A 26795-nucleotide genomic window follows, 5' to 3' on the forward strand; every position below is an offset into this window, starting at 1 on the left:
ACACACACACTTGTGATAGCGTTGCAGTTGCCCCTTATAATTGACATCTTGTCGTCTTGTATATTTCAGGTCCATCAGACGAGCCGTAGAAGATCAGTCGGCCTCGTGAATGTGAGAAGAAGCATTGATCAAAATGTTCAGCAGCAGAAGGTCAGGTTATGGTTTTATTTTTCTATGTGTTTTTATACTCTGGGAAAAGAAAACTGAGGGAATAAATGATGAAGCTCCTCGCTTTTGCGCTGCTGCTGCGATGTGCAGTGGTCTAGGCTCATTTACCAAATTCTCTGTGGTTATCTGATTCATTGTTTTATATGATCTGTCGCTCGGGATAAAGGTCAGTGTCAGTAAATGGAAATACTGTATATGAATATCCCACGATTCTCATTAACACAGATGTAAGTCCAATGTAGTCACGAGCTCCTGCTGCTGTTTCCCTGGTGTTCTTACTGCAGATCATGCCCATTGACTTTAAAGGGGTACTCCAGTGGAAAACACCTTTTTTTTTTTTAAATCAACTGGTGCCAGAAAGTTATCCAAATTTGTAAATTACTATGTAAAAATCTTAAAGTAGATTTGCAGTGGAAAACTTATGTCCCCCTATGCCCCAGCACAAACTTTAACTCACCTTCCTACTTTCCCCCGTTGCTCCGGTATCGGCGTCCAATTCCTCCGCTGCTGCTCGGCTCCTTATGCTCAAAACGTCACACTACGGTCAGCATATCTCCGGCCAAATCGATGTCCCGTCTCGGCCGGTGATAGGCTGAGCGCACTGTCATGTAAGTAGCCGGCCCGGGCTCCTTACATGACAGTGCACTCAGGAGCTGAATCCTTCTAGTACTTATCAGCTGCTGTACGCAACAAAGGAAGTTGTGTAGTTCTTTCCAGTCTGACCACAGTGCTCTCTCCAGACTCCTCTGTCCATGTCAGGAACTGTCCAGAGCAGGATAGGTTTGCTATGGGGATTTACTCCTGCTCTGGACAGTACCTGACATGGACAGAGGTGTCATCAGAGAGCACTGTGGTCAGACTGAAAATAACTATATAACTTCCTCAGCTGATAAGTAATGAAAGAATAAGGATTTTTAAACAAAAGTAATTTACAAATCTTTCAACTTTCTGGCACCAGTTGATTTAAAAAAATAAAAAAAAATCCACTGGAGTACCCCTTTAAGGGTATGGTCCTACATAGTGGATACTCAGTGTATTTCACACTGCACAGCGGGAAAAACGCTGCATATTTTCCTATAAGTAGACACAAAGGGCTACCCAGTGGCAGCTGTGTGTGTTGAGCAAGGTTTGGAGAAGAGCCAGCACATCCACATGACTATGGGGGAGATTTATCAAAACCTGTGCAGAGGAAAAGTTGCCCAGTTGCCCATAGCAACCAATCAGATCGTTTCTTTCACTTTGCAGAGGCCTTGTTAAAAATGAAAGAAGCGATCTGATTGGTTGCTATGGGCAACTGGGCAACTTTTCCTCTGCACAGGTATTGATAAATCTCCCCCTATGACATGGAATTCATATTTTTCTCCTCAACTTGTGAGTGATTCCATCCATATTTTTTTTTCTCTACTAAACCTGTATAAACACAGTAATTTTATTTATGTTTAAGCGAAGGTTCATGAAGCAGAATTTTTGTTTTACCGTATTTTTCGCCGTATAAGACGCACTTTTTCTTCCCCAAAACTGGGGGAAAAAGTTGGTGCGTCTTATACGGCGAATACACCCCTATCGCGGCGGTCCCTGTGGCCATCAACAGCCGGGACCCACGGCTAATACAGGACATCACCGACCGCGGTGATGCCCTGCATTAACCCTTCAGACGCGGCGATCAAAGCTGACCGCCGCATCTGAAGGGAAAGTGACACTAACCCGGCTGTTCAGTCGGGCTGTTCGGGACCGCCGCGATTTCACCACGCCGGTCCCGAACAGCCCGACTGAATAGCCGGGTTAGTGCTTACAGGACACCGGAAGGGACCTTACCAGCCTCCTCGGTGTCTTCTCCGTTCAGGGATCCCCTGTATGGCCGGCGCTTTCCTTCCTCGTCATCACGTCGTCGCGTACGTGCGTCGGCGTGCGTAACGACGTGATGGCGGCGACGGAGAGCGAGGATACCCGGCCGGCAGCAGAGACGTTCCGGAGCGACGGGGACACGGCGACAGCGATGGAGCGACATCCAGGGCAGCGGTGACGGGTCCGGAGCGGCGGGGACACGTGAGTATTACCTCCTATGCAGTGGTCTTCAATCTGCGGACCTCCAGATGTTGCAAAACTACAACTCCCAGCATGCCCGGACAGCCAACGGCTGTCCGGGCATGCTGGGAGTTGTAGTTTTGCAACATCTGGAGATCCGCAGGTTGAAGACCACTATTGGGTTCAAAATCTTTATTTTTTTAGATTTTGCACCTATAAATTGGGTGCGTCTTATACACCGGTGCGTCCTATAGGGCGAAAAATACGGTATGTCTGTGATTTGTGTATTTGCTACAAAATGATAAGGTTGGGTGGCTGTACTGTAAATGTGGGGATTCCATAAAATTTTTTTCCATGGGTGTAATTTTTTATCTTTTTTCTTTCTTTTTTTTTTTTCACATACAGTGAAACCTCTTTGACAAGACCAGCTGAAAATGCATTGCAGAGTGGTCATCTAAGGGGGAGGTTATTTAAAAAAAAAAATTGCAGCCATATGCAATGGTGGACTGAAACTTGTAACACCAAATCTGGTCTGAATAGGGGGATTGTCTTTTCAAAGAGATGGTCTTCCAGAGACGTTACACTATAAGATATTTGTTTTAGCTAGAATATATATATATATATATATATATATATATATATATATATATATATATATATATAGTGGAAATTAGCTGCACAAGTGGTAGGCAAACTAGCAGGATGTCGGTGCAAAAACAAAAGGGTTTATTAATAGTGTTGCTCGCGAATATTCGCAATGCAAATTTTATTCGCGAATATAGCACTATATTCGCAATTACGAATATTCTTTTTTTTTTTCACAGTATACATCACAGTGATCATCCCTCTCTGCTTCCAGCTTTTCGCACATGCAAATTTTCACACATGCTAATTTTCGCATATGCGAAAATAAAACGCAAATATTACAAATATGCGAATTTAGAGAATATAAGATGAATATTCGTCCATATATTCGCAAAATATCGCGAATTCGAATATGGCCTATGCCGCTCAACACTATTGACTTTATGCAGGACTTGACTATTTGTAGTGACAGCAGACGTAGACTTGAGACTTACTGGAATGACTGTAGCTTTTTGGGTCTTCCAGATGCTGATCACCTGCACTGAGATCTCTGGTGGTTGCTGTTCTCAGTAGCAGATGGAATCTGAGAGAAATTGTAATGGCCACCCCTTTATATAATGGGGGCTGGACTAAAGCCCATTGGTGAAGCTACGGGTCATAGGTTAAGCTGATGCTCCCTAGGAGAACATGTAGCAAATCATGTAACTGCATAACATAACATGTGACAGACTCACACAGGTCCTTGAGACCTCCCACAGGTCCTTTGTACTACCTATACATAAGGATACTGTCTAGGCATTAAACTGATGTACACAACATTCTGGAAACAACAGGGGGAGACCTTGCAGGGGAGCCACCAGGTAACTGAGGGTCTCAACCTGACAGGGCCTAAGGGTAGTAGAGGACCATGTCCTGTACTGGGACATCTCAGCAGTAAACCCAGCTTCCCTGAGTTAATCCAGTGCCACTCGTACTTTACTCAGATGGGAACTTCCAGTCTGTACTAAATACCACAATATCATCTAAGTAGGCAGCTGCATATCTGGTATGGGTCTTTAAAACCTTATCCATGGCCCTCTGGAATCCTGGTATAATGAAAGAGCCCATCTGGGGTGGAGAAGGCAGTTTTCTCCTTTGCCTCCTATGACAGGGGAATCTGCCAATACCCTTTGGTAAGGTCCAAGGTAGTAATTTACCTGGCAGGCCCCAACCTTTCAGTTAGTTCATCTACCCTGGGCATTGGGTAGGGATCGTACTTAGACACTTCATTCAGTCAGCGGAAATCGTTAAAGAACCTCCAGGACCCATTTGGCTGAGGGACCAATACAATGAGGCTAGACCAAACGCTTTTAAATTCTTCAATAACCCCTAGGGCTAACATGCACCTGACCTCCTCAGAGACAGCTTTTCTCTGAGCCTCCAGAATTCTATATGGCCTCACATGGATTTTCACCCCCGGTTCAGTAACTATCTCATGTTTAACAACATTTGTAGTGTCAGGGAGGTCAGTGAAGATATCTCTATTCCTTTGTAAAAATTCCCAGGTTGCCTGTTTTTGGAGTTTGGACAATGTGTCACCTATGGTAACCTTCTCAATTTCTAAGGGGGCTTCCACTATGTGGTAAGGGCTACTACTAGGGACTCTCTATCCTACCACGGCTTAATTAAGTTTACATGGTAGAGTTGGATCAGTATTCTTTTCCCAGGCTGATGGATCTTATAATTAACCTCTCCAACCCTCTCATAAGAACCTTGCCTCTTAGACAGGAATTTACTCTCTACTGGGGGTACCAATACCAGTACACGGTCACCAGGGTCAAACTTCCTCAGTCTAGCCACCCTATTTTATACTCAACTCTGGGACTCTTGGGCCTTTTGCATGTGTTCCCTTCACAATGGGCATAATGCTACTGATTCGATCTTGCATTTGAACCACATGCTCTATTACACTCTTGCAAGGGGTGGCCTCACTCTCCCATGTTTCCTTGGTAATATCTAAAAAAAAAACTGGGATGTCTCCCATATAGCAACTCAAATAGGGAGAAGCCTGTAGAAGAATGAGTTACCTCTCGGATGGAGAACAGGAGGTATGGCAACCGACAATCCCAGTCCCTCCCATCCTTTTCTACTACCTTCCTCAACATTCCCATCCGGGTTTTATTGAACCTCTCCACTAAGCCATCTGTTTGGGGATGATACACAGAGGTTCTGAGCTGTTTGATTTTCTGCAGCTTACACAAATCCTGCATTAACTTGGACACAAAAGGTGTACCCTGGTCTTTGAGTATTTCCTTGGGTAGACCTGTTCTAGAATAAAACGTGAAATAGCTCCCGGGCAATACACTTTGATGAAGTATTTCGCAGGGTATTGACTTCAGGGTACCTGATGGCATAGTCCAGTACTACCAGAACATAATGATGGCCTCGGGAAGACTTTACCAATGGGCCTACCAGATCCATAGCTATCCTTTCGAATGGCACCTCAATTACTGGTAGGGGAACTAGGGGACTCCTAAAATGGAATATTGAAGTGGTTAACTGACAGGTTGGACAGGACTTACAAAAATTCAAGATCTCCTGATAATAGCCTGGCCAATAAAACCTTCGCAGGACGTTTATTCTGCCCCCAAGTGACCCCCTAGCACATGGCACCTATTGTGTGCTCCAGCTTGTAGCACAGTGTGAAAGAAATAATGGCACACAACTCCTCAGGTTCACACTCTCCTCACCTGAGGTCGAGGTCTAGAAAAGCCTGGACTGGACTTTTGGAACAGCCTCCTAACCACACCACACTACAGCTCCCGGATTTTGGTGGCACATATATTGTAGTTTCCTTGTTGCAACTTAGCTGTATGGAAATGTCGAAATGGACTGCTGGATCGGCCTTCTTGACAACACTGAAAGTTTATACCATAAACGTAAGGATAAGTGTATGCGGTCCTACGTAAACCACTAGATAGAGAAAATCATCCAGCTATAGATATGACAAAGGGTGAGAAATAATTTCTCAGGATGTGCAATAAAACGTAACTTTTACTTTTAGATATTTTAAAAGGTAAAATTGTTTTGTGTTGATAATGTGAAATTGCACAATGGCAAAACAAGATAAAGTTGAGTATACGCTGATCCGTTGTGGCTGGGCCCAGCCACACACAGTATCGCACACAAACTGTTAAAAAAACAGTGTTAAAGCTCAAAAAATACCACCAACGCGTTTCTGCCACCAATCTCGGTGGTGTTCTTAGAGAGGTATAGTGTATACAAAAGACAGTCGTAACTCACTTAGATAAAGCCCACCATAAGTAAATAAGTGGAGCTATGTAGTCAATGAGAGAAGCTATGTAAGTACGTGATACAGTGAACACCAATTCGACTACTAAATGCCGCAATATTAAGAGGCAAGGTAAATATAGCCCCAACAGTTACCCAAATTGTAGTTAGCCCAAGGACCAAAAAGGCAGAAACATATATATATATATATATATATATATATATATATATCATGCCAGTAACAAATCAACTTGCGGCTAAATCTGCATTAAGTGTCAGTCCTGTAAGGGAATAAGTTTTAATGTCCCTGGACTCAGTTGTTCAGATACCACTGAAGTTGTAGATAACGATTACTGCGGTTCTACAGCTATTCAACGTGGGATACCTGCATCCAGACGTCAGACGCCACACGCTCGCTGGAACCCGCAAGAGAGACGGTAATCCGCGGCTCCCTGCTGGATGCAGGTATCCCACGTTGAATAGCTGTAGAACTGCAGTAATCGTTATCTACAACTTCAGTGGTATCTGAACAACTAAGCCCAGGGACATTGAAACTTATTCCCTATCACGTACTTACATGGTTGCTCTCATTGACTACATAGCTCCACTTATTTACTTATGTTAGGCTTTATCTAAGTGAGTTACGACTGTCTTTTGTATACACTATGTCCCTGAGGACACCACCGAGATTGGTGGCAGAAACGCGTTGGTGGTATTTTTTGAGCTTTAACACTGTTTTTTTAACAGTTTGTGTGCGATACTGTGTGTGGCTGGGCCCAGCCACAATGGATCAGCGTATACTCAACTTTATCTTGTTTTGCCATTGTGCAATTTCACATTATCAACACAAAACAATTTTACCTTTTAAAATATCTAAAAGTAAAAGTTACGTTTTATTGCACATCCTGAGAAATTATTTCTCACCCTTTGTCACCTACAATATATATAAATGAATATATTAAATATTCAGGATACATTCATATATAAAATATACAGGATACATTCATACGATAAAGCTGAATCAATGCAAAGACAGGCTCAGAAGGTCAACACAGCCTTTGGCTGTCCGGGCATGCTGGGAGTAAGTGGAAACCTGAATTTGAAAGTCATTTACACCAGTGGTCTCTAAACTGTGGCTGTCCACCTATTACAAAATGAACCATCCATGTTATTTATTAACATCCATATTATTTAAAGGAGAAGTGTTGTGGGAAAAAACTTATCCCTTAGGGGATTTGTTTTAGATCGTGGGGGGGTTCCGACCGCTGAGGCCCTCCCACAATCTCCTGTATGGAGCCTCGACTCTCCTCCACAGTGGCACGTTATGACCCCCGCCCAAAGCAGGGGCCGCCACATCCCCTCCATATAGCTATATAGGAGAGCCGAAGATAGCCGAACGGCTCTCCCATAGAGCTATATGGAGGAGGCGTGGTGGCTCCCGCTTTGGGCGGAGGTCATGATGCACCACTGTGAAGGAGATCATACAGGACATCGTGCGGGGCCCCAGTATTTGGACCCCCCACAATCTAAAACTTATTCCGTATCCTGCGGATAGGGGATATGTTTTTTTCCATGACACTTCTCCTTTAAACCCACTTAGTAAACATCCACAGTGCAGGGAGCAAAAATAAGTGGAACCCTGCATATAAGAATATGTAGATCCCCATTTACAGCAGTGGTCTCCAACATCTGGCCATCCAGCTTTTGCAAAATACAACAGTTGAACCATCCCTGTTATTTTTTACTGTCCATGTTATGTATTAAGCACACCTAGTAAACATCCACAGTGCAGGGAGAAAAAGTAACAGGAACCCTGAATTTATTAATATGTAGATCCCCTTTAGCAGCAGTCATATACACTAGTGGTCTCTAAACTGTGGCCTTCCGGCTGTTGCAAAACTAGAACTCCCAGCATGCCCGGACAGCCAACGGCTGTCCGGGCATACTGGGAGTTCTAGTTTTGCAACAGCTGGAAACACTGCTCCCTGGGCTGGATTGTGGTATTCTGACAAGATTTTATTTATACTGCATATAAGTCAGAGTACCCCACCTACTATGTCCATTTATAACAGCAGTGCCTTCTTATACAGCAGAGGATCCATTTGGGGTCTACAGGATGTGGGTACACTTCTGTGTTGACCTTCCGGGCCTGCTGTTACTTGGGTAATTTCAGCCGCTGCCATCTTATTCATAGGCAATTTGCGTTGTCCGGAAAGTTCTGCACTTCCTTTTCCTTAATACATTTTGGATCATTTTCTGCAGTTCGTCTCCAATGAACGAAAACAACAGGAAATGAAAAGATAATCTGAGATTCATAAATCAATTTGTTTTAATCCCGTAAACTCTTCTGTCTCTATCAATTTTTCCTTTAATTAGTCTGAATCTTTAATATACGCTGTGCCAGAACACAGGGAAGCTTTGCCACGCGTTTCCAAATGCCGCTGGCACAGAATTCTCGTTCTACATGCCGGGCATCTTATTATAACATTTTGTAAACAGTATTTAATTTTTTTTATCTTCTTGTACTACTTCATATTAAGACTTAGAGTAGCTTCTTGTTATACATCAGAGGGGATTAGTGATGCTTTTACTGTACACATATAGCAGAGCCGGAATGGTTATTTAACCCTAAGTGCAACTCTTGGATAGTATTTGGAGTCAAGACAATAAAATCTGTTTAGATGTAGTAGAGCTGATTTTACATTTCATGGAGATTTTAGGGTATAAGTACCCTAGAGGCAAACTATATGGGGAAGGGGGGGGGGGGGAATATTGATCAAGGTTGATGTAAGTGAATTTTTTAACACCTTTAAAGGGGATAGGAGATAAATGTCAGATTGCAGGTGTCCGACTGATGGGACCCCCACAATTTCTTGAACGGGCCCCGGCTCTCTCATGGCAGCGTGTGTTGGGGTCGGCACATGCTCCAGTCATTCTCTATGGGAGCATCAAAGAGACCCGAGTGCTGTACTCCAGCATCTGCGGCGCTCGAAAAAAAATGAGCCAGGGTCCATTCAGGAGATTGTGGGAGGTCCCAGCGGTCGACCCCCTCCCCCCTCCCAATCTGACATCCTCTATCATGTGGATAAGGATAAGTTACTTTTCGCTGCAGTACCCCTTTAATTTGCAGTGTTGGAAATGTGTACGTTTAGCAAATTTGCAACATTTGCGCTTGAACAATTTGTTACCACTGCAAAGTAAAAAGTGAAATTTACTTTTGAAAGGCTCTTTGCAGGTTTTTGCGTACTGAATAAAGTCGAAAAAAGTTGCATTTCATGTGCCGATTGTAAGCAAAAAAAAAAAAAAGCTCTAAATGCAATGATAAATGTCCCTCCATAGCCCATAGCTGCTGTGTGACCCCTGAAGAAAAGATGGCCGCATATCTAATGTGTAAAAGGACCAACAAAGAAGAGTGTGGGAATAAAAGCCACTTATGAATAAAAGAGAAAAGGGGAAAACAAGAAGTGTATCACCAGTATAGCAGCAATTGGTGCAGAAGTCACATGTCTTTGTCGAGAAGCGTCAGAAGGGGAGATTCCATGAGGGATCTCTTTTCCCTAGAGATGACAGACTATAGTGCTTGGAAATATGTGACCAACCCATGCAGAGCCTGCTGTTGGGTGTTCTTCTTTCTCTTTACATTCATACACAGCTTGCGTGATCTGCCTTCCCTGAAGACTTTGATGCTATCTTTCCTTTACACTCATACAGCCTCTCCCCCCCCTCCCTGTACCTGTACATAACATGGAGAGATGGAAGAGCATAGTAGAATGCCAACACAGCCAGGAGTAGTATCTTGTTAATTTGGGTCAGAAACTAGCTAGGTGAAGGAAATACATAGAATTACAGTAACAAAAAAGTAGGACATTTTTTATAAAAACTATTTAAATAATTGCTCAGTGTTGAAAAAAAAAGCCATAGGGGAATAAATAAAAGTGTGATCCCTAGAGTATTGGCATGAATTCTGTTGCTTGACAGGTTTTGAAAGCAAATTAGACAAAAACAAGTTTAGTACAACAGGGGCGTGGGTTGGTAAAAAAATGTGGGAATGGTGTTTTTTTTTTATATAAAAGGGGGCATGGCTTAAATGTTTTAAAAAACACACTTTCTGAATGCTGGAGTTGGAATGCAGCGCTTGGAACAAACTGTTCTGAATGCTGGAGTCAGCGCCGGGAGCTCGTGATGTCATAGCCCCGCCCCCTCATGACGTCACACCCCACCCCCTCAATGCAAGTCTATGGGAGGGGGCGTGACAGCCGTCACACCCCCTCCCATAGACTTGCATTGAGGTGGCGGGGCGTGATGTCATGAGGGGGCGGGGCTATGACGTCACGAGCTCCCGGCACCAACTCCAGCATTCAGAACAGTTTGTTACAAATGCTGAGCAGCCTAGTACCCCTTTAAAGATGATGCAAACTAACACTAGATAGTCTAAAGATGTACCATATTTTTAAATCAGCCTGAACCACTTTAAAGGAAATCTGTCATCAGAATCACCCGCACTAAACCTGTTACACAGGCTTGTAGTGCGGGTGATCTGGATTAAAACGCTTCTTACCTCATTAAAAACTTGTAGCGGTTCACCAGATATCTTCATTTTTAGTTATATGGTATTCCCAGGCTTGGAACTCGGTGGGAGATCCGCAGCATCAGCATGGACTCGCTTACGTCATTTTCGCAAAGCGGAGCGCCTGTCCGGCTCATGAATATTCATGGCTGCCTCATCACAGTCTTCCTCCTGGTGTAGGTGACGTGGGTAGCGCTGCGCATGCGCCATGCGCCGTACACCCGGAATGCCGCTTCCAGATGTACGGCGCGTGGCGCATGTGCGGCGCTACCCATGTGACCTACACCAGGAGGAAGACTGCGATGAGGCAGCCATGAATATTCATGAGCCGGACAGGCGCTCCGCCCGGCGAAAATGATGTAAGCGAGTCCATGCTGATGCTGCGGACCTCCCACTGAGTCCCAAGCCTGGGAATACCATTTAACTAAAAATGAAGATATCTGGTGAACCGCTGCACAGTTTTTAATGAGGTAAGAAGCGTTTTAATCAGGATCACCTGCACTACAAGCCTGTGTAACAGGTTTAGTGCAGGTGATTCTAATGACAGATTTCCTTTAAATAATAGGTTATATGATCCACTTAGCTCTATTATATCAAACACAATCATTCTTTAGCCTAACAGGTGGCGCAAATTTGAGCTTGTAAGTAGATCATACCTGAGTTTGTCATTTGGCACAAATAAGTGTATTTTATGAATTTTATTGTATATAACTATGGATTTGAAGGAAATACAATTTGAGTTTTCCATATTAGGCCACTTACCTAAGAGCAGGTTAAGAGGCTGAGAAGATGTATGTAAGTAGAGATTGTTCCGTGCTGACATGTATTTTATATCTAGCCCTTGTGTGCCTGTGCTTTATGCCTGCGTTGCTCCTGCTAAGTACTCTTATGGGAGAGCTGTAGAGTACTTTCGGATGTTTGAGATAAATAACATGAATATGTTGCCTGTCAGCGTTAATATTTCTTGCTCCAGATGCTCGAGTTACTAAGGCCAACTTGAAGGTAAAACATATTAGTGCAGGACAATACATGGAGAGATAGGAACGTATTATGACCACAGCAATAAGAGGTATAGTCTTACAGCCTAACAGAAGTCTTTTATTTCAGGATGTTAGAAAGAAACTAAATTATCTTTTATATTTTACATTATTATTTTATTCCAGTTTTAGTCATGCAGTTTATACTGACAACCACTTCTCTTAAAGTGTACCCGTAAGATCCAACCAATTTTTTTTTTATATATATCACTCAGTACCTAATCATGACCATGTACATCTAATTTTTATGTGTCTAGCACCTTTATTATTTTTTTATTACACTTTTAATTTAGCTCACTGGTCTGAATTCCTCTCAAAGGGAGGGGGCGTGGCCTCACTGTGCAGGTCTCCGCCCCCTCCCTAAGTATGCTGTTTGCTTCCAGCTCCCCCAGCATTAGCAAAACTACAACTCCCAACTTGTCCTCACTGACAGTAGGGGGACACAAGCTGACAGTGGGAGGAGTTTTCCTCCAGCTCTGAGCCCTGTGCTCACAGCTGTCAATCAAGGAAGTGTGTCCATGACATAGGTGATGATGCATGGACACAGCAGGACTAGTATGTGTCCAAGTAGGCAGGGGGGGCAGTTGTTTGACTGGATTTTTCACTATGAAATACTGAAAATTTTTATAATGAAAGTAATTGCAAAACCTATTGGTTATACATGCTTTACAACATATCAAAAGTTTTTGTATCTGACAGTGCCCATTTAAAGGGAAACTCACCCCTTTCTATTGAGATTGTTCCTAATTAACCCCTTGAGGGCATAGCAGATTAAAATTTTTGTAATACATTTTTTTCCTCCTGGCCTCCTAAGAAACAAAACTCTTTTATTTTTACACTCACAGAGCCATATGAAGACTTTTTTTTTTTTTTTTTTGCGGGACCAATGGACAGTGAAACAAATGTTAAATATTATTTTTGGAAAGATAAGAAAATGAAATTTTGCAAATTTTGGGGGGGGGGATTCCATTTTTATGCAGTGAACCTTACTGTAAAACTGACATTTTATCTTTATTCTGTGGGTCAATATTGGAGATGAGCAAATTTTTGAAAAATTTAATTTGGCCGATTCGGCGAATAAAAAATGTGATTCGATCTGAATACATTTGCGGTGAATCGATATGGAAAATGCCTATTTCCAGGCTATAATTGTGAAAAATACTGTAAGGTACTATGTACAGTGAATCAGACTGTTAGAATAGTTAAATACTATTTATAGAATAGTGCAATATATATATATATATATATATATATATATATATATATATATATATATATATATATATGAAGTCGACAATAAAAAAATGTAGAAAGGGGCCATTTAAATGTAAAAATTATATATTTTTTATAATTCATATTTTTTTTTTTATTGTAATGTATTTTAATAATGTGTTTAATAACGTGTGTGTGTTTGTGTTTCACTTTTTTCCCTCTATTTTTAAATGTTTTAGGAAGTACTACTACTCCCAGCATGGAACAGACTGTTCCATGATAAAAGTAATAGTACCTGTACTAATAGACAGATCGCCCCGAGTGTCACTCCTCTCACCCGATGCGATCATCCTATCTATTGCAGAGATGTGGAACTCCTATATTGTATTATCCTGTACTCGCATCTCTGCTATATACTCCAGCCGGCCAGTGATATGAAGAGAACATCACTCATTCAAATTTCCCACTGAGAGCGGTGATTGCCTGCAAACATCCGGCCAATCCCCACTCTGGGCAGAAAATATGAATGAGTAATGTGAATTCTATTCACATCAGTAGCCGGCCAGAGTATATAGCAGAGATGCGAGCGCAGGAGAAAGCTGCTCCACATCTCTGCAATAAATAGGAAGATCGCATCGAATGTCAGGAGTTGCACCTGCTGTGATCTTTCCTTAACTGCAGGTACTACTGCTCCCAACATGGAGCACACTCTGCTCCATGCTGGGAGCTGTAGTACCTGTATTAATAGACAGATCAAGGTGAGTGTAACTTCTGACACCTGTGGCGATCTGTCTATTAATGCAGGTACTACAGCTCTCAAAATGGAGCAGAGTGTTCACCATGTTGGGAGCAGTAGTACCTGCAGGTAAGGAAAAATCACAGTGGGTGTCACTCCTGACACCCATTGCGATCAACCTGTAAAATGTATAGATGCGGGTGGCAGGCTGCTCTTCTCTGGTCCCACTGTAGTATGGTCTGTAGTATATGCCGTATATACTGTATACCTATTATGCATATTTCCTGCAGAGAGCTGTGATTGGCCAGATGGTTCCAGCCAATCACAACTGTCTGCAGGAAATATGAATAATAGGTATACTGTATATACGGCAGACCATACTACAGTGGGGCCAGAGAAGATCGACCGGCCACCCGCATCCATTATACAGGACAATCGCAGCGGGTGTCAGGAGTGACACCTGCTGTGATCTTTTCTTACCTGCAGGTACTAATGCTCCCAACAGGGACCACACTCTGCTCAATGATGGGAACTGTAGTACCTGCATTAATAGACAGATTGCAACAGGTGTTAGAAACTAGCACAGGAGAAAGCCGCCTCTATACATTATACAGGACGATTGCATCGGGTGTCAGGAGTGACACCTGGGGCGATCTGTCTATTAGTAGAGGTACTACTACTCCCCTCACGGAACAGTACACTTTATTAAACTTTTTTATTAGCAATGTATTTTAACCCCTTAAGGACAATGGACATACTCCTACGCCCCCGTTTCCGAGTCCTTAAGGACCGAGGACGTAGGAGTACGTCCTGTCCTTTCCCGGCCCCCCGCCGCTAGCCGGAGGGGAGCCGGTGCCCGATGCCTGCTGAAATCGTTCAGCAGGCATCGCGGCATATCGCCCAGGGGGGTCATTATGTCCCCCCATGTCGGCGATGGCCGCAGATCGCTGGACAATTCAGTCCAGCGATCTGCGGCGAGTCGGGTCAATCGGGTCTCCAGTGACCCGGTGACCCGGAATTACTGGCTGATCGGGGCCGTCAGAGACAGCCCCGAACAGCCAGAGCCTGCAGGGCTGAGGTGGCACTGGTGTCACCTCACGATCGCCCTGATTCGTCGGCCGGATTACCGGCCGACCAATCAGGGCGCCTGCTGCGGGTGTCACTCCCGCACCCGCTCCGCCCCTCTTCCGGAGGACGTGAGCGGGTGCGGGAAGACGACCCCCGGTGATGGGGACCCCGATCCCCGGCGTTAATGTTGGGATCGGGGCCCCAGGAGCGACGACGGCGGCGGCGGCGGGACTGACCTGTGCGGCGATCAAGCAGCAGCAGGAGGTGAGTGACAGCCTCCTGCTGTTGCTTAGCAACAGCTCCCAGCATGCAAAAAGGGCATGCTGGGAGCTGTAGTTATGCAACAGCAGGAGGCAGACCACCACAACTCCCAGCATGCACTTATGGGCATGCTGGGACTTATGGTTTTGCAACAGCTGGAGGCACATTCTTTCTATGGAAAAGTGTACCTTCAGCTGTTGTGTAACTACAACTCCCAGCTTGCACAAACAGCTTAAGTGCATGCTGGGAGTTGTAGTGGTGCATCTGCTGGTTGCATAACTACATCTCCCAGCATGCCCGTTGGCTGTCGGTGACTGCTGAGAGTTGTAGTTTTGCAATAGCTGAAGCACACTGAGTTAAGTAGCAAACCAGTGTGTCTCCAGCTGTTGCATAACTACAATCCCCAGCATCCCCAGCCAAAGTAGTATGCCTCCCGCTGTTGCATAACTACAACACCCAGCATGCCCTTCCGCTGTCCATACATGCTGGGGGTTGTAGCTTTTGCAACAGCTGAAGGCACACTGGTTGCAAAACACTGAGTTTGTTGCCAAACTCGGTGTTTCACAACCTGTGTGTCTCCAGCTGTTGCAAAACTACAACTCCCAGCATGCACTGATAGACCGTACATGCTGGGATTTGTAGTTTTGCAACAGCTGGATGTTCCCCCCCCCCCCCAATGTGAATGTACAGGGTACACTCACATGGGCGGAGGATTAGAGTAAGTATCCGGCTGCAAGTTTGAGCTGCAGCAAATTTTCTGCTGCAGCTCAAGCTGCCAGCGAGAAACTACTGTGAACCCCCCGCCCATGTGACTGTACCCTAAAAACACTACACTACACTAACACACAATAAAATAAAAAGTTAAAAAACACTACATATACACATACCCCTACAATAAAAATGAAAAACGTCTGGTACGCCACCGTTTCCAAAACGGAGCCTCAAACTGTTGCAAAACTACAACTCCCAGCATGCACTTATAGACCCTACATGCTGGGAGTTGTAGTTTTGCAACAGCTGGATGCCCCCCCCCCCCAATGTGAACGTACAGGGTACACTCACATGGGCGGAGGATTACAGTAAGTATCCGGCTGCAAGTTTGAGCTGAGGCAAATTTTCTGCCGCTGCTCAAACTGCCAGCGAGAAACTACTGTGAACCCCCCGCCCGTGCGACTGTACCCTAAAAACACTACACTAACACAAAATAAAATAAAAAGTAAAAAACACTACGTATAAACATACCTCTACACAGCCCCCCTCCCCTCCCCAATAAAAATGAAAAACGTCTGGTACGCCACTGTTTCCAAAACGGAGCCTCCAGCTGTTTCAAAACAACTACTCCCAGTATTACCAGACAGCCACTGACTGACTGTCCAGGCATGCTGGGACTTTTACAACAGCTGGAGGCACCCTATTTGGGAATCACTGGCGTAGAATACCCCTATGTCCACCCCTATGCAAGTCCCTAATTCAGGCCTCAAATGCGCATGGCGCTCTCACTTTGGAGCCCTGTCGTATTTCAAGGCAACAGTTTAGGGTCACATATGGGGTATCGCCGTACTCGGGAGAAATTGTGTTACAAATTTTAGGTAAAAGTTTTTTTTTTTTTACATATGCAAAAGTTGTGAATCACCTGTGGGGTATTAAGGTTCACATTACCCCTTGTTACGTTCCCCGAGGGGTCTAGTTTCCAAAATGGTATGCCATGTGGGTTTTTTTTTGCTGTCCTGGCACCATAGGGGCTTCCTAAATGCGGCATGCCCCCAGAGCAAAATTTGCTTTCAAAAAGCCAAATGTGACTCCTCCTCTTCTGAGACCTGTAGTGCGCCAGCAGAGAACTTCTCACCCCCATATGGGGTGTTTTCTGAATCGGGAGAAATTGAGCTTAAAATTTTGGGGGGTATTTTCTGCTATTACCCTTTTAAAAAATGTAAAAATTTGGGGAAACCAAGCATTTTAGGTAAAAAAAATGTTTTTTTTTTACATATGCAAAAGTCGTGAAACACCTGTGGGGTATTAAGGTTCACATTACCCCTTGTTACGTTCCACGAGGGGTCTAGTTTCCAAAATGGTATGCCATGTGTTTTTTTTTTTGCTGTTCTGGCACCATAGGGGCTTCCTAAATGCGGCATGCCCCCAGAGCAAAATTTGCTTTCAAAAAGCCAAATGTGACTCCTTCTCTTCTGAGACCTGTAGTGCGCCAGCAGAACACTTCTCACCCCCATATGGGGTGTTTTCTGAATCGGGAGAAATTGGGCTTCAAATTTTGGGGGGTATTTTCTGCTATTACCCTTTTTAAAAATGTAAAAATTTTGGGAAACCAAGCATTTTAGGTAAAAAAAAAATTTTTTTTTAACATATGCAAAAGTCGTGAAACACCTGTAGGGTATTAAGGTTCACATTACCCCTTGTTACGTTCCCCGAGGGGTCTAGTTTCCAAAATGGTATGCCATGTGTTTTTTTTTTGCGGTTCTGGCACCATAGGGGCTTCCTAAATGCGGCATGCCCCCAGAGCAAAATTTGCTTTCAAAAAGCCAAATGTGACTCCTTCTCTTCTGAGACCTGTAGTGCGCCAGCATAGCACTTTTCACCCCCATATGGGGTGTTTTCTGAATCGGGAGAAATTGGGCTTCAAATTTTGGGGGGTATTTTCTGCTATTATCCTTTTTAAAAATGTAACATTTTTGGGAAACTAAGCATTTTAGGTAAAACATTTTTTTTTTTTTTTTACATATGCAAAAGTCGTGAATCACCTGTGGGGTATTAAGGTTCACTTTACCCCTTGTTACGTTCCCTGAGGGGTCTAGTTTCCAAAATGGTATGCCATGTGTTTTTTTTTGCTGTCCTGGCACCATAGGGGCTTCCTTCTGAGCCCTCTACTGCGCCCGCCGAACAATTAACATAGACATATGAGGTATGTGCTTACTCGAGAGAAATTGGGTTTCAAATACAAGTAAAAATTTTCTCCTTTTTACCCCTTGCAAAAATTCAAAAATAGGGTCTACAAGAACATGCAAGTGTAAAAAATGAAGATTGTGAATTTTCTCCTTCACTTTTCTGCTATTCCTGTGAAACACCTAAAGGGTTAATACACTTATTGAATGTCATTTTGAATACTTTGGGGGGTGTAGTTTTTATAATGGGGTCATTTATGGGGTATTTCTAATATGAAGATCCTTCAAATCCACTTCAAACCTGAACTGGTCCATGAAAAATAGCGAGTTTGAAAATTGTGTGAAAAATTTCCAAATTGCTGCTGAACTTTGAAACCCTCTGGTGTCTTCCAAAAGTAAAAACTATAAAATTTTATGATGCAAACATAAAGTAGACATATTGTATATGTGAACCCAAAAATGTTTTATTTTGAATATCCATTTTCCTTACAAGCAGAGAGCTTCAAAGTTAGAAAAATGCAAAATTTTCATTTTTTTCATCAAATTTTGGGATTTTTCACCAAGAAAGGATGCAAGTTACCATAAAATTTTACCACTAAGTTAAAGTAGAATATGTCACGAAAAAACAATCTCGGAATCAGAATGATAACTAAATGCATTCCAGAGTTATTAATGTTTAAAGTGACAGTGGTCAGAATTGCAAAAAACGCTCTGGTCCTTAAGGTGTAAAATGGCCTGGTCCTTAAGGGGTTAATAATGTGTTTAACAAAATTAATTTTTAAAAATATATAATTTTTACATTTTAATGGCCCCTTTCTACATTTTTATTACTGTCTCTGTTTAAAAATTACCGTAGTAAAAATGTTGTTATTAAAAATAGAAATTTCATTAAATACAATTTTTTCCATCACTATTGTATTTTTTTTTTTATTGGAAATTTTAATAAAAAAGATATCTCCATCCCTTTTTTGAATCGCTAATGAAGAAATTCCTTATTTCGAATCGAGTCAAAATTCGGATTCGGTCGGAATCAAATTTTTCATGAAATTTGGAACGAATTCGACTTCGTCCGATTCGATTTGCTCCAGTCAATACGATTACAACAATACCATATTGAATTTTTGTATTATTTTACTTGTCTAAAAATTTTTTCTTCTTTAAAGGGGTACTCCACCCAAACATCTCATCCCCTATCCAAAGCTTAGGGGATAAGATATCTGGGGACCCCCACGATCTCCTGCCGGGCATTTCAGTCATCCATGCACAAAGCGAACTCTGCTCTGTGGCAGATGACTGGTGACCACAGCCACCACGCCTGCACCTGTGATGTCTATGGGAGGAGGCGTGATGTCTACATACTAGCCGTCACGCCCCCTCCCATAGACTGCAATCACATCATGAACGTGCACCTTAATAGATATAGAGGTTAATGCAAATGTAGCACATATAGCTGTTTAGAAAGAATAGGTGGCATAAACTGTAAGAAAAAATTGCACAGAAATATTTAGTTATTCTTAAAGCATGTGGCATCAATATAACACCTAGATATATAGGTTTAGTGGTGGCTAAGGAGAAAAGTTCACAGACTGTCCAGAAATCCCATATGATGCTGGGCATACATTGAATAGCTTTGAACTCCTATATTGTCTTCTATGAAGACTAGTTACTGCAAAGGAAGGTTATGGCAAATGTCGGCAGTGTGTGCCGTTCCCACAGTTCTTCTATGAAGCTTGTGTCTGTCCTTGTTATGTCTTCTATGAAAACTGGTTCCGAGCAAGAAAAGGTGAATATCGGCACTGTGTAGCCTGGGTAGCTTCTATGAAGCTCGGTGTCCGTTCCAGTGGGGTATAAGAATTATGGTGCAGTAGCACCTCTCACCCGATGACTTTTAAAGAAGATCCCGCAGCGCTCTCACTCTTACCCGCTATGACTCCAGCCGGGTCCTGCGATCGCTCTACGGTTAGCTGGTGCTGGATGCCGACGAGTGTGGCGAGGGAGAGGATCTTGATGTGGATGTCCTGTAGTGTGTGATGTTGGCGTCCTCCTCGTGTTTGCTGCGTGCCACTGGTGAAGTCTTCTGTGATACTTTCCTAGATGCCGGTTTTCTGTATATAGCTATAAGTTATAAGATCTGGTGGTGCAATAGATTACATTATGTAATGCTAGACGTGTTTCGAGGCTCTACTCAGCCTCTTTTTCAATAGCTAAGTTGTCTGGGCTCTTTCTACCCACTGTTTTATAAGGTTGCACTTATGGCTGATTGGATACTGGGATTGAGGAAGTGGATCTAGGTTATCAGGAAAACCTGGACTGGATTAGAGTGGATATGAGAAAATACATGGAATGTTGTTTGTGAGTGGTATAAACGGGGTAAATGAGGGAAATGGGGTAAATGTGGTGTATGAAACACAAGATATTGATGGTGAAAAAAATTTGTAGGGAAAAATATTATAATGAAATATATTACTGGTGTTAATGCAGACAATACTGTTGGAAAATGTAAAAAATTGTGCCCCATAATTTAATTGGTACGGATTATATTGTCAGTATATTAATGCGATGTAGTGATGACTGATAAATGTATCCGATTGTATAAATGTTGGCAATAGTCTTCTATGAGTAGGGAGATGGATGCATAAATAAATAATTTCAATATTCGATAAAGGAAAAGGTGAAGGGATAATTTGAATGCATGAAAGAAATATGGAAAAAATATATGTAAATATGTGAAAAATGATAAATAAGTTAATATAAGGATGAAGGACTGATTAGATGAAAAAAATTATTGAATGAAACAGTGAATGAATGAGATGATTAAAAGAATAATAAAAAAAAAAAATGAATGGGAATGAAAAAATAAATAATGCAGAATGGCAGATTGTGGGGGTCCCCAGCGGCAGGACACTGATTCAGTCAGCGCTGGCCGCACTTGGAATCTCTAGGCGGAATTATTCCAGCTGGAGATTCCTAAGTGTGAATCTAGCCTAATAAGCTAGATTTCTTATATGGAACAATGCTATGCACTTGCATAACATTGCTCAATGAGATGGGTGCTCGTAGAGTCTCCCTGTGCACCCGGACACGTTATTCAGGCTCTTAAGTGCAGTGATCGATAAAGATTGTGGCACCTAAGGGGTTTAACGGTGGAACCTCGGCACCAATGTCCGTCATTATCTCTGAATGTCTATGAAGTGATTGCAGTTCTTGTGCTCGCTTCATAGACTCACTGTATTGCATGATGTACGTGAACATCATGGAGTGCAAAATACAAGGTGGCCTTGCCGTACATCAATGTCATAGGTTTCCTAGGTAATCTGGCCCTGTTTTGGGGTATAGGGAGAGATATATTAATCAATTCTGGAGGGGTGGGTTGAACCTACCAGAGTTTGCCCCCATGATTGATGCTTCAGGCAGCATGAAAGGGAAACATGTTTCCCTTTAAAAACAAGCTCACTTACATATCATATAACTTAGACCAATATGCACACACACACACACACACACAAAACATAAAAATACATACCATATTTTTCGCCCTATAGGACGCACCGGCATATAAGACGCACCCAATTTAAAAGGTGCAAAATCTAGAAAAAAAAGATTCTGAACCCAACAGTGATGTTCAACCTGTGGACCTTCAGATGTTGCAAAACTACAACTCCCAGCATGCCCGGACAGCCATTGGCTGTCCGGGCATGCTGGGAGTTGTAGTTTTGCAACATCTGGAGGTCTGCAGGTTGAAGAACATTGGTAGGAGGTAGGAGAAGACACTCTGGACGTCTTCTTCCCCGGGATCCACGCTCTCCGTCGCCGTCATCACGTCGCTACGCACTCCGCTCCTATTGGATGACGGGACGGCCTGCGCGACAACGTGATGACGTCGAAGGAGAGCGCCGACCATGCAGGGGATCCCGGCACGGAGCAGACACCAAGGAGGCAGGTAAGGTCCCTAACGGTGTAGCCGGGTTAGTGTCACTTTCGCTTCAGACGCGGCGGTCAGCTTTGATCGCCGCGTCTGAAGGGTTAATACAGGGCATCAACGCGATCGGTGATGCCCTGTATTAGCCGCAGGTCCCGGCCGTTGATGGCCGCAGGGACCACCGCAATAGGTGTGTATTCGCCATATAAGACGCACCAACCTTTCCCCCCCCAGTTTTGTGGAAGAAAAAGTGCATCTTATACGGAGAAAAATACGGTACATAAATAAACATTTTAGGGGGCATTTTACATACAGACCTAAAAAAGTTGCAAATTTTTGCACAAAAATTTGGCAACTTTTCTACTTTTGTGCCTTTCATGAATCTTTAAAAAGTGCATTTACTTTAAATGCACGCCGGTAAATGATGGCAGAAATCTATTTCAGCTTATAAATCAACACGGGGTGCACAGAATATGGAATGTGCCAAATTGATCAAGAGGTGAGCGCACATACACACTATATATGTATATACAGTGAATGTAACCCCTCTGCTCCACAAATTGCTGTGTAAGCGCCATTTACAGAGTACAGTATGAGGACATTTTTTTCCCAAAACATTGACTGATTCATCAGATATGTGACCTTGGATATATTGCAGCAGTATGTTATTTTCTACCAGATGTATATGTCTAAATTATTTTATACTCCATAGAGATATATTGCTATGTCATATGTTAGTTTGATAAATAGCTCCTGTATTCACTGAACTTGGTTTGCTCATTTCTTGCTCAGTTCCAGATACACGGCATCGCTTTCAGACAGACTGTAGTAAACAGCGAAATCACAGTTCGGAGAGCTTACAATAAATTTTTCTTACTTATAACCAATAGGACCTGGAAAGTAAAGAGCTTATAATGCAAAATCTATGAACAGTTTTCTTTACTTACTTAAAAAATATTAGGTCTTTATTAGAATCTATTGAAAGCCAGACTGGTGTAACAGGGTTTTGCGGGTATCTAACTACCGTATAAGCCGACCCGAATATAAGCCAAGGCCCCTAATTTTACCCCAAAAACCCAGGAAAAAGTTATTGACTCGACTATAAGCCTAGGGTGGGAAATATATCATCCCCTCCCCCCCACGTAATCATACAGACCCCTGTCATCATCCAAACCCCCGTCATCACCCTCCCCCCTTCTTCATCACCACCTGTCAATCCCTTCATCAGTGGTCTTCAACCTGCAGACCTCCAGATGTTGCAAAACTACAACTCCCGGCATGCCCGGACAGCCATGGGCTCGACTATAATGCCTGTCTATCACAAAATCTATTTAACTGCAGTGACCAGTTGACCTGCCACCACATCTAATATATCTGTTTAACCGGTTGCAGTCTACAACGGCAAGTGGTGTATGGCTCCTGACCCCAGCTGATTCTTGTAGCTGGTGGCTGCAGTTAATAGCCGACATGCTGGCATGTCAAAGATGACAGCGGCGTATAAAGGGAACTTTAACCAGACCCTGGTGGTCCAGTGTGGTGGATTGCCCACCAACCCCCCCCCCCACACACACACACAAACAGCGCAAACGAGGGGTGGAGGGGATCCACTGTGGAGGTTGCCGGAGGGTTTACCACCCTTCCTGTGCTGGTCCCGGCTCTGAGATTGATAGAGCCTGGCTGAACCAGGCTTTATCAATCGAGCGCAGAGCACACAGATCAATGTGGTTCTATGGAACTACATTGATCTGTATGAGGAATCTAAAGACTCCTCCTAAAAGTCCCTTAAGGGGACTAAAAGTGTAGAAAAAAAAGTTGAATACAAAGTTTTAAAAAACAACACATTAACCCCTAACATATTAAAAGTTTGAATCACCCCCCTTTTACCAAATTCCATATAAAAAAATATGTAAACATAATAAAGATAAACATATGTGGTATCGCTGCGTGCACAAATGTCCAAACTATAAAAATATATAGTTAATTTAACTACACGGTCAATGGCGTTTACATTAAAAAAAATACCAAAGTCCAAAATTGCATATTTTTGGTCACATTGTATACCCTATAAAAAAAATTAAGCGATCAAAAGTTCCATAAAAACAAAAATGGCACCGATAAAAACTTCAGATGATGGTGCAAAAAATTAGCCCTCATACATCCCTGTATATGGAAAAAGAAGTTATTGGGGTCAGAAGATGACAATTTTCAACATACAAATTTTGGTGCATGTTGTTATAATTTTTTTAGGTAGTAAAAAAATAAATAAAAGCTATATAAATTAGGTATCCTTGTAACCATATGGAACTACAGAATAAAGATAAGTTTTTTTCAATTTTGCCCCACAAATATTTTTTTTTCTGGTTTTACTGTAGATTTTGTGGTGAAATGATTGATGTCATTACAAAGTGAAATTGGTGGTGCAAAAAAAAAAGCCCTCATATGGCTCTGTAGGTGAAAAATTTTAAGTGTTATGATTTTTAAGAAGACGAGGAAGAAATAACGAAAGTGCAAAAATTAAAAATGGCCAGGTCCTTAAGGGGTTTTCGGAATTAAGTAGTAGATTCTGGAGCATCTTCTCTAAAAGGTTCCTCCTGGGTATTACCAGTTGGGGGAGTGTCCCTACATAGTCTGACTCTGTCCAATCAGGGCTGAGAGTGTCAGGACACACCCACAACTGATAACACTAAGTTGTTAATTTATTCATAAGAGGAATAAAATAGGGAATGGCACAAAACAGAACTTTAAGAAAAGAAGCTCTGGAATTATTTAATAATGTATTTACATCTTTATTGTGCCGGTCCTTATGTTATTCCTCTTATGAATAAATGAACAACTTGGTGTTATCAGTTGTGGGTGTGTCCTGGCTGTCTCAGCTCTGACACTCCCCCCAACTGGTAACACCCACGAGGAACTTCTAAAAAAAGAAGCTCTAGATCTATTATTTCATTACGAAAACAATTCTTCATTATCTCTTTATTTATATATTTATTTATTTTAAACAGAGACATTACATGTGGTGACAAGCACCCTTAAATGACTGGTCTGTAAGAACAAGCGATGAATAGATTAATATGTAATGAAAAGACTAAATTAATAACATACTAGAATGTTCTAGAACGGAGAAAAGCTGTCTGGCCATGTTGGGAGTTGTAGTTTTGCAACAGCTAGAGGGCCACAGGTTGGACACCTTCTTTCTAGATGTAAAAAGTTATATTAATCTTTCAAAGACGGCTAGCAGCACAGTGAAATTGGCTTGTATCTAGAGATGCAGTTTTGCCCCATTTAATTGTCTAGGGCTAAGCTGCAAAACCAACGCACGTTCTAAATTAATGCCGATCTAGAAGATTAGTGCCCGTTTAGGAAGCCTATTTTATGGCTCCACTATTATAGTGTAATAAATATGTCATTATATAATGTATATCTTTGTTCTATGTGATCTCTACCTAGCAGCACGGCCTACACCAGCAATCCATCTGCCGTACAAACATTACTCTTCTCACCTTGGTTCCCAGGGACATGGGTGCAGGGCTCAATCACATCTGGCACTAATTCTAAGGAGGAAATTCTGTCCCTTGTAGGATATGATTAGAAGCCACATCTGAATTATCGCTGGCTTCTGCTCTCAACATTGTTAAGAAAATATAGTGAATACATTAGTAAGAAAAAAAATAAATAAATTTTACCCTTTTAGAATGATTTATGTTTCTGCACCAGTCACTAACAAAATGTGGCCTGAATGTTATGTAAGTCACAATTGTAGACAAACATAATCTTACTAAACTAACAACACACAAACCGTCCATGTTATTTATTGAATAGGCTTAGTAAACATCAACAGTGCAGGGAGCAAAAGTAAATGGAACCCTGAATTTAGGAATATGTAGATCCCCTTAAACAGCAGACATCTACACTTGTGGTTTCTAAACTATGGCCCTTCAGCTGTTCCAAAACTACAATGCTACATGTTATTGTAACAGCTGGTGGTGTGGATCCACTGTACCTGTGTGGATGATTACGTGAGCTGCACCAGGGAGCGGAGTCTAAGGAGCCGCTGGTTTTCACCAGAGCCCGCCGCAAAGTGGTATGGACTTGCTGTGGCAGACAGATTCCAGGTCACTTCCCCTGGCACAACTTGTCCACAAAGGCAGCCGAGGTGATGCGTGGCACAGAAGGAAAAGACGTACTCAGAGTCAAGGACAGACGGTAGGTCAGGGCTGGCGGCAAGGAACTGTGGTCAGGAAACGTAGCAAGAGAACTGGTACTCTGAATAGCAGATAACACAGGGAACGCTTTCTCTAAGGGCATAAAGATCCGTCAGGGAACGGGAGGAAGTGCAGGGTTAAATAGGGTCAGTTCCAGGGAAACACCAATCAGTTGTGCTCTGGCCCTTTAAATCTCTGAGAACCGGCGAGTGCGCACCCTGGGAGGCGGGTATGTGCAGGGAGTGCACGGGTGCTACCAGGGAGGACAGAGGAAGCAGGAAGACGGCAGGGCAGGTGAGAACCGGTGGACTGAACACTATTGCATCACATTGTGCGAAGCACATTGCAGTCCATGCGGGGAGTAGCGCAGAGAGTGCACCCAGTAAAAGTGCAGGGAGTAAAAGTAAATGGAATCCTGCATTTTGGAATATGTAGATCCCCCTTAAATAGCAGACATCTACACTAGTGGTCTCTAAACCATGGCCCTCCAGCTGTTGCAAAACTACAATACTACATGTTATTTATTTAATAGACTTAGTAAACATCAACAGTGCAGGGAGCAAAAGTAAATGAAACCCTGAATTTAAGAATATTTAGATCCCCCTTAAAAAGCAGACATCTACACTAGTGATCTCTAGACTGTGGCCCTCCAGCTGTTGCAAAACTACAACAGTTGAACTGTCCATGTTATTTATTATCGCTCTTGATATTTATTAAACACACTTAGTAAACATCCACAGTGCAGTGAGAAAAAGTAAGTGGAATCCTGAATTTAAGAATATGTAGATCCCCCTTTAGCAGAAGTTATGTCATCAGTGGTCTCCAAACTGTGGCCCTCCATCTGTTACAAA

At 42.7% G+C, this 26795-nt stretch overlaps 1 protein-coding gene and 1 long non-coding RNA gene across 4 annotated transcripts in view; both read left to right on the top strand.

Annotated features, from left to right (window-relative positions):
* Positions 1–26795, top strand: part of OXR1 (oxidation resistance 1) — a 618048-nt gene that overhangs the window by 121613 nt on the left and 469640 nt on the right. The window lies entirely within an intron of this gene.
* Positions 1–26795, top strand: part of LOC130274343 (uncharacterized) — a 100199-nt gene that overhangs the window by 4101 nt on the left and 69303 nt on the right. The window contains exons 2-3 of one of the 2 annotated variants that reach the window (XR_008844332.1): positions 70–150; positions 22535–22722. This is a non-coding gene — a long non-coding RNA (uncharacterized LOC130274343). Of the gene's footprint in view, positions 1–69; positions 151–22534; positions 22723–26795 lie in introns of those variants that run through there. The other variant, XR_008844331.1, reaches the window with a different exon arrangement.

The sequence above is a fragment of the Hyla sarda genome, chromosome 5 (genome assembly GCF_029499605.1).
Source record: "Hyla sarda isolate aHylSar1 chromosome 5, aHylSar1.hap1, whole genome shotgun sequence".
NCBI classification, from domain to species: Eukaryota; Metazoa; Chordata; class Amphibia; order Anura; family Hylidae; genus Hyla; species Hyla sarda.